Raw genomic sequence first — 9,928 nt, 5'->3', positions numbered from 1 at the left:
TGTAGGGATCCGAAGGGGTACATGCACCGCAATGTTTATAGCAGCAATGTCCACAATAGCCAAACTTTGGAAAGAGTCAAGATGTCCATTGACAGATGAATGGATAAAGAAGATGTGGTATACATACACAATGGAATATTATGCAGCCATCAAAAGGAATGAGATCTTGCCATTTGCAACTATGCGGATGGAACTGGAGGGTGTTATGCTGAGTGAAATAAGTCAATCAGAGAAAGACATGTATCATATGACCTCACTGATATGAGGAATTCTTAATCTCAGGAAACAAACTGAGGTTTGCTGGAGTGGTGGGGGGTGGGAGGGATGCGGTGGCTGGGTGATAGACATTGGGGAGGGTATGTGCTATGGTGAGCGCTGTGAATTGTGTAAGACTGTTGAATCACAGATCTGTACCTCTGAAACAAATAATGCAATATATGTTAAGAAAATAAAAAGAAGAAGATAGGAGGGGAAGAACGAAATGGAGTAAGTTGGCAGGGGAGACAAACTATGAGAGACGATGGACTCTGAAAAACAAACTGAGGGTTCTAGCGGGGGGGGTGGGCGGATGGGTTAGCCTGGTGACAAGAGGGCACATTCTGCGTGGAGCACTGGGTGTTATGTACAAACAATGAATCATGGAACACTACATCAAAAGCTAATGATGTAATGTATGGTGATTAACATAACAATAAAATTTTTTTTAAAAATTACCCCTAGGTAAATGAATGAAGTGAGTTGCCACAGAGAGATCTGTGTTTGATAAAACAAATTCTGAAGGACACTTAACAAAGTGACTGTGGTAACTGCTCTGAAGCTCTTCTTTTTGAAAGTAATTAGAGGGACAACTGGTGACAATTTTCTAAGTGTTTGGCCATAAAACCATGTCATCAGCATATAGGAGAGCACTTACCTTTCTATTTTCTGTCTTCAGAGCAGGCACTTGGAGAGTCAGGAGTTCAGTTCAATCCAAGATTCCAGCATGGTTAAGTGACTTCGCAAAGACCACTCAGTGAGTTAGTGGCCAAGTCAGGACTGGAAGCCAGGTCTCCCCACTCCTGGATGACTGCTTTTTGTGACAATGTCCTTCTCCAAGACAGCTGGGCTGTCACCATTGACCATGTCACTCGAGCTTTTACAGTCTTATAGACCAGAGCAAAGACCTGGGGATCTTGTTGAAAAGGCAAATTGTGATCCAGTGGTCTGAGACAGGGCCTAAGGTTCTGCATTTCTACCAAATTCCCAGCTGATGTCTAGGATCCAGACCACTCTGAGTCACAAGCAGCTAGAGAATGGCTCAGATAAAGACAAAACAAATGACCTAGATAAAGACCGGGCTTATTGACAAATAGCGTATCATTTAAATGTCGGTGACTGGAAAGGGAGTTTCTGGTATTTATGAGTCTTAAAATAAAGGTCTTGTCCTTTTTCCATCAGAAACACTATGACAGGAGACCAAGTCAACATGCCAAAGAAAGGCCTGGGGCTGTGGTGGCCAAGTGGTGTTCAGACACACCCATCAAGAGCACAGTAAGTCCCTTTGTTGTGAGGAAGCAGCAGCGGCAAGACAGCCAGAATAAAAGCCCCTTTGTTTAACATTCCAGAGGCATTCCTGGTGTCTCCTAGAGTCCTCATTAACTACCTGGAGAATTACCAACTTCTCAAATTCTCGGATGGGATGAGTACCTCCTTCCACTGCCTTTCACCAAAACTTATGACAACTGGATGACAGAAAAGCTGCACTTGATGAGGAGAGAAGAGGAAACAGAGACTAGGCACAGAAACAGAAGAGTTTTGGCTTGTGAGATTTCAAAATCACAAGCATGGCTTGCCCTCTGGCAAGTAGAGGCAAAAGATGTCAGCGTTATTGGAAGTCCTAGGCACAGAGCTTTGGGATTGCAATAATAACGGGTTTCAAGGCATGGGGCATAGGCGAAGGAGGGCCTTTTAGTTGCATGGAGGGGTGAGGGGCTGTGTCCAGCCTGGGCCAACCACGGGGCCAGAGAAGGAAGACTGTGAATGCTGGCTGTTTCTTTATTTTTTCTTCCACAGAAACTGCTCCCATATTAGCATTGGTGCTACAACACAACAGTTTCCAGCAAATAGGCTGAGCTGCATGGAGGTGGCAGAACAAGGTGAGGCTCAGGAGCAGGAGGGTTCTTATTTCTTCTATTTGTTCTTGTGTAGTCCCACTTGGCTGAGAAGCCCTGGATCGGCCTGACCTTCTTGTCGAGCATCCTCTGGGTCCTGCCTGGCCACTCACTCCTCTTCAAGGTGTGCGGGAATGGGCCCGTACACACAGTGCTTCTCCCAGCTCAGCACCGTAGGGGGACACCCCTGAAGAACATGGCGGCGCCCACCACGGTCTTGCACTTGTGCGTGCTTCTGTTCATGTCAGCAAAGTTCTCGCTGAACTTAATGAGGCACAATTCAACATTTTTTAGCAGTGGAGAGGCTGCTCCAGGGGGCCTCCTACTTTTCTTTCAAGGCCTTGCGTCCGGCAGAGAAAATACTGACGTGGGCCGCATCAGGCAAGGGCTAGTCACACCGGTTGACATAACTGGGCAGAGCATTGTCTTCACTCTTCACATTTCCATGTGCTCGCATACACACGGAAGTGGAAATGGCTCACTCGCCAGTTAGGCTAAATACTCTGGTCACCAACATCCTGGCCGCTGCGGCGGAACGGCCAGCCAAGCCACCTTCTTTGTTCCCTGTGCCAATTTTGCTATTATTGTTATTGTCTCTCCCCAACTCTCATCATCTCTCCCCACTTCTGCCATCCATTTGCTTCCAGAAGCCTCATTTATGTTTACCATTTACCTTGTTGTCCTGATCTTGGCATACTGCTGCTCATTAAAACATCGTTTCCCAGAAGGGAGCTCTTCTTCAGAGTGATGCAGAAGTGTCTTAATCTCGTTATAGACACCTGGGATAGTGAGTCAGCTAACCTGCAAGAAGCATGAAACAGACATGATAAGTCATAAATCCCCAATCAGATCTCCCTGTACTAGCTCATAACAGTGAAAAAATGCAAAGGTAGCAAATGAGCATGCAAGAGATAGAGGTTAGTGAGCTATGGCTTTACTGTCCATGCTAATCATTCTCCTACTTAATATATTCATAGAAATTCTCACACCTACTTAACATATTCATGAAACTTCTAGTACTCACTCAAATATTCATGAAACTTGCTCATTTTCAGTCCCACAGTGCTCACAAAAGTTATTACAAATAGATAAGGTGGGAAAGGTAATCTGAGGCCAGAATGTGTCTGCCTCCCTCAACAGTGTTAGCATCTGGTCAGGAGCAGAGACTGTATCTAATGAATTCTGACTTCTCCAAACATCTAACATTATACTTCACACACAATATAAAACTTTATGAGACTAAATGTTTGTCAAATCAAGTAACTTCTACAGAAAAAAAATGTGATTAATAGAGGATGAACTGAATAGTGTTAATGAAAAACTTACTCTCTGTAAAAAATCAAGTTATCACAGTGTTGGTAAGTGTATGGGGCGATAATTACAAATACATAGTGGCCATATAAATTTGTTCATTCTCTTTGGAGGACCTCTTTTTGTGATTACCAAAATTTTACTACACATACCCTTTGACCTAGAAATTCAATTTCTAAAAATACATCTTATAAAAAAATACATCTTATAAATTTATGCATATGGAAAAAATGTGCACAGATAAATGACTGCTGCATTGTTTTTTAAAGCAAAGGAAAAATAAGCTTTATGTCCATTAATACAGGACTAATTAAATAAGCTATACTACTTCCACTCATTAGGAATATAACACACCAACTACTATGTCATTGACAAAAACCCAAACATAACAGATAGGTCTATATGACATGGTAAAATCTTCAAGATAAATTGTTACTTGGGGGGAAAAAAGCAATTAAGATCTAGAACAGTATGTTTAGAATAACCTGTGTATTTTTTTCTGTGAAAGTAAACACACACACATACACACACACATTTCCTGAAAGAAGACACAAGAAACAGTTGATAGTAGTTAAGGATTTGGATGAGAGAAACCATTTCATTCTCCTTTCACTGTTTGAATTTTTATTCTTTTTAATGAAAAAAGAAAACAATACAAGGTTAACAAAAATAAAAGGGCACCTGAAGTCCTAGCCATAACAATCAGACAAGAAAAGATATATAAGGCAACCAAATTGGTAAGGAAGTAAAATTTTCACTATCTGCTGATGATGTAATACTATACACAGAAAACCCTAAAAAAATCCACCAAAAAACTATTAGAATAAATGAATTCAGTTAAGTTGTAAAATACAAAATTAACATACAGAAATCTATTGCATTTCTATACACTAATAATGAAGGAGCAGAAAGAGAAATTAAGAAAACAATTCCATTTATAATTGTACCAAAAAGAATAAAATACCTAGAAATAAACTTAACCAAAAGGTAAAAGATCTGTACTCTAAAAACTATAAAATACTGATCAAAGAAACTGAAGACACAAATAGAAAGATACTCCATGCTCATGGAGTAGAATTAGTATTGTTAAAATGGCCAGACTACCCAAAGCAATCTACAGACTCAACTCAATCTTTATCAAAATACCAATAGGATTTTTCACAGAATTAGGATACTCCTAAAATTTGTATGAAACCACAAAAGACCGTGAATAGCCAAAGCAATCTTGAAAAATAAAAAAGCTGGAAGCATCACAGTTCTAGATTTCAAGATATTCTTTTTTTATTTTATACTTTAATTCCAGTATAATTAATGTACAGCATTATATTAGTTTCAGGTGCATGATGTGGTGATGTAACAATTTTATACATTATTCAGTGCTCATTGAGATAAGTGTACTCTTAATTCCCTTCATCTATTTCATCCATCCCCCCACCCACCTCTACTCTGGTAACCACCAATTTGTTCTCTATATTTAAAAGTCTACTTTTTTATTTGTCTCTTTTTCTCTTTGCTCATTTATTTTGTTTCTTAAATTTCACAAATGAATGAGATCATATGGTATTTATCTTTCTCTGACTTATTTCACTTAGCATTATACCCTTCTAGATCCATCCATGCTGTTGCAAATGACAAGATAGCATTCTTTTTTATGGCTGAGTAATATTCCACTGGATAGATATACTACATCTTTATTCATCTGTTGATGAACATGTGGATTTCAAGATATTCTACAAAGCTATAATAATCGTAATATTATGGTACTGGCAAAAAAAATAGACACATAGGTCAATGGAACACACTAGAAAGCCCAGAAATAAACCTCCACTTATATTAATCTACAATAAAGGAAGCAAGAATATACAATGGGGAAAAGACAGTTTTTTCAATAAATAGTGCTGGGAAAACTGGACAGCTACATGCAAAAGAATGAAACTGAACTGCTTTCTTATACCCTACCCAAAAATAAACTCAAAATGGATTAAAGACCTCAACATGAGACTTGAAACCATAGAACCCTTAAAAGAAAACAAAGACAGTAATCTTTGACATCAACCTTAGCAACATTTTTCTAGATATGTCCCTTCAGGCAAGGGAAACAAAAGCAAAAATAAACTATTGGGTCTATACCAAAATAAAAAGGCTTTTGGACAGCAAAGGAAACCATCAACAAAATGAATAGGCAACCTACTGAATGGGAGAATGTATTTGCGAATGATATATTCAATAAGGGATATTAACCAATATCCAAAATATAAAAAACAAACAAAAAAAATTATACAACACCAAAAAAAAAACCAAAACTCTCATTTAAAAAACAGCAGAGGATCTGAATAGACATGTTTTCAAAGATGACTTATAGATGGCCAGCAGATACATGAAAACATGCTCAACATCACTATTCATCAGGGAAATGCAAATCAAAACCACAGTGAGATATCAACTCACTCCAGTCAAAGTGGCTAGTATCAAAAATACAAGAAATAAGTTTGGTGAGGATGTGGAGAAAAAAGAATCTGTGCACTGTTGGTGGGAATGTAAATTGATACAGCTACTATGGAAAACAGTATGCAGTTTCATCAAAAAATTAAAAATAGGGCTACCATATGATCCAATAATTCCACTACTGGATATTTACCCAAAGAAAATAAAGAGTAATTTGAAAAGATATGTGCACTCCTATGTTTATTGCAACATTATTTACAATAGCCAAGATATGGAAGGAACCCCACATCCATCCACAGATAAATGGGTAAAGATGTGGTGTGGGTGTGGGTATACACACAAAGGAATATTACATAAAAATAAAATAGCCATAAAAATAATGAAATTATTTTCATTATTTTTATGGCTATTATCATAAAATAATTTGTGACAACATGGATGGACCTACAGGGTATTATGCTAAGTGAAATAAGTCAGACAAAAAAAGACAAATACCATATAATTTAACTTGTATGTGGAATCTAAAAAACAAAACAAACAAAATACAGAAAACGAACATGGTTCCCAGAGTGGGGGAGTGGGGAAAAAATGGGTGAAGGGGAGAGGGAGATACGGGCTTCCAGTTAAGGAATAAATAAGTCATGAAGATAAAAGGTACAGCATAGAGAATATAGTCAATGATGTAATAGTGTTGCACAGTGACAAATGGTACACTTGTGAACATAGTGTAACATATAAACTTGTCAAATCACTATATTATATACCTGAAACTAATGTAACATTCTGTGTCAACTATACTTCAACTTAAAAAGAAAAAAAATAACAGAAAAGGGAAGCAAGCTATAGAATTGCAAAGGTAAAGGGGGCATTGGGGTAATTAGCTCAAATGGTACAAATGATAAGGGAGTTGCTTGAGGGAACATAACTGTTATTGGTGCTTCAATTGCAACTAGGACCAGGTCCTCTTTACCTTGGGTAAAGATCCTAACTCAGATGTTTACCCAAGTTTAATAATGTACATACTAGCTACCACTTATTGAGCACCTACTCTGTGCCATGTACAAGGCATCATACTAGGTACTTTACAGAGAATACCTCTAATTCTTTCTAATTCTTATGAGAATCCTGCAAAGTATGGTTTGAAAGTGTTATAAGGGTCATTCAAGTTTCAGGACCCTTTTACAGCTTAGAGCAAATTCCCACGTTAGGGTAAAGTGGCCTGGAGTACTAGGTACTTCACATACATTATCTCTGCTAGCTCTATTACCTTAAAAAGGTAGGTTTTATTTCCACTTTATAAATAAGGAAACCACACATCTTGCTAATGATTACACAGCTGATAGGTGGTGAACCTGGGATTCCAACCCAAGTTTGCCCAACTCCCAAATCTCCTTGGTACTACTTCACATTCTACATCTTGAAACTATGGAGAGAAGTTGATTTAAAGTTTTGCTTACTTTGCAACTTGTCAGTTGACTACTAGCAAATCAGTAGTAATACTTGTATGTATTGACACAGATGTTCCTTTACATATTGACATCCCACTCAAAAGTCATACCTTCATTGCCCAGCTTTATCATCTATCTCTTTCACTACTACACACTGTTCTCTGTGATTCCTGAGTCCAAATGTTCTGTCACTAGCACCACTTGCCAACATACAAGCCCTGGTTTGATGCAGAAAAATCCTAAAAACACTTCAGGTTCCACACCCAATTCTGCCTGTCCATAGCTGCTTCTCTTTTGAAAGGTATTAAAAAAAAATCACAAAGTAAAATCTTAGTGCTATAAACTAATCACTGTACATCTGCCTCAATAATTACTATATTAAGCAACTTACAGTTACAATTTCATTCATTTATAATTGAGCTCCACATAGCTCCCACTGATAGCTATTTTAGTTCCAAGACTTAAAATTCAACTCAACAATTATGTTCATCATTATGAAAATACATGGCTCCAACTACCCATACTGACAAAATGCCAGGGTGAGATAAAGTTTCAAATTTTTTGAACCTACATTTTTCTGTTCTCTATCTTTGGGTCTGAAATCATGCTGTCTAACTCAGCCTTATTTCCATGTAGATATTGAGGTGACAAAAAATACTTCTAGACATGGTTAAATTTGTTTTGCTTAGTATCTCTATCTTATACTACACAGATATAAAAATGAATTTCTCATGAAAGCTTTACAACATCAATAATTATATCAATAAAACAGTTAAAGAAACTAACATACAATAAGCTACACATATTTACAGAGTCAAATTTGAGAAATTGTCATATATTCACCTGTGAAACCATCACCACAAACAAAATAATAAATATATCCATTACCCCCAATGAACTTATTATGCACCTTTGTAATTCCACCTTCCACCATTTCCCATTCCCAGCAACCACTGATCTGCTGTCACTCTATCTTAGTTTGTATTATCTAGAATTTTATATAAATGGAATTATACTTCATGTATTCTTTTTTGGTCTCCTTTCACTCAACATAATTATTTTGAGATTCACCCATGTTGTCATGCATATAAATAATACAAATAAATCTGCTCTGAATATTTACATACAAATCTGTGTATGGATATATGCTTTTATTTCTCTTAAGTGGAAAGACTGAATCACAAGATTGGCAGTTTCTAAAAATTTCACATAAACCTAACTGCTTTACAAACTGGTTAAACATTTTACACCTCCATCAACAATGGAGAAGAGTTCAAGTTTCTCTACATCCTTACCAACACTTGATACAGTCAGTATTTTAAATTTAAACTCTTTTTTAAAGATTTTATTTATTTTTATTTTAGAGAGAGAGCAAGAAAGCAGTGGGGGAAGGGTAGAGGGAGATCATTTCAAGCTCACGCCATGCTGAGCACAGAGCCCAACACAGGGCTTGATCTCATGACCCTGAGATCATGACCTGAGCTGAAATCAAAAGTTGGAATCTTAACTGACTGAGTCATTCAGGCACCCCATTAAATTTTAACCATTCTAAAAGGAACATATGATTGTCTCATTGCAGTTTTAATTTTCCTGTCCCTAAGTACGAACAACATTGATGATCTTTTCACATATTTATTTACCATCTGTCTATCTTCTTGGGTAAAGTGTCTATTAAAAACTTTTACCTATTTTTGTGTTGGGTTACTTGTTTTCTCATTGAGTTTTGAATGTTCTTTACATATTCTGGATAAAAATTATCAGATATATGATTTGCAAAAATCTTTTCCCAGTGTATGGCTTGTCTCTTCACTCTCTTAATATTGTCTTACAAAAAGCAAAATTTTTAAATTAATGAAGTACAATTTATCAATTTTTTTCTTTTATGGATTGTGCTTTTGGTATTATATCTAATCCTCGGTAATAAATTTTTTATCCAGAAATGTCATAGCTCTTGGTTTATGTAAATGAAGCACTTCGAGTTAATTTTTTATATGGCATGATGTATACATTGAAGTTTGTTCTTTTGCATCTTAATATGCAATTGTTCCCACATCTTTTGTTGAAAATACCATCCTTCCCCCTGGATTGCTTTTGCACATTTTTCAAAAAACAGTTGTCCTTTTAAGTGTGAATCTATTTCTAGACTCACTATTCTGTTCCATTGATCTTTTCTATCTTTCTAAGTTTTTTCCTCTGTGCATTATCTTTTCATAGGCTTTACTATTAACTATTACTTTAAAAGTACATTTCTCATAGGCAGTATAGTTTGGTTTTGCTATCCAGTTATCTCTGTCTCTTAATTGATGTATTTTATGTCACTTTAAGTTTCATTTTATTATTTTGCTATTTGTTCTATCTGTTCCTTGTTACTTTTTTCTGTTCTTTGTCTCATTTTGGATTAACCGATATTCTTGTGATTACTCTTAAGTGGCATTGTTGAGTTTTTATTAGCTATAATTTTGTTTTTGTTCAGTTTTTGTAGTTTTTTTAGTAATTGTTTTAGGGTTAATAGATTTTTCATGTTCTGTATTCAAATATTATACCATTTCATGCACAGTATACTTTCATTTCTCC

At 36.5% G+C, this 9,928-nt stretch overlaps 1 pseudogene; it reads right to left on the bottom strand.

Moving 5' to 3' along the window:
* Positions 1 to 2,078: 2,078 nt before the first annotated feature.
* Positions 2,079 to 2,667, bottom strand: LOC114199707 (cytochrome c oxidase subunit 4 isoform 1, mitochondrial pseudogene; annotated as a pseudogene).
* Between the last annotated feature and the right edge of the window lie 7,261 nt (positions 2,668 to 9,928).

This window comes from Eumetopias jubatus, unplaced genomic scaffold, assembly GCF_037043125.1.
Source record: "Eumetopias jubatus isolate StellerSeaLion01/CBP00866 unplaced genomic scaffold, mEumJub1_p1.0 scaffold_13, whole genome shotgun sequence".
In the NCBI taxonomy this organism is placed as follows: domain Eukaryota; kingdom Metazoa; phylum Chordata; class Mammalia; order Carnivora; family Otariidae; genus Eumetopias; species Eumetopias jubatus.
The sequence above is the reverse complement of the archived record's forward strand: the minus strand, read 5'-3'. Positions and strand labels throughout refer to the sequence as shown.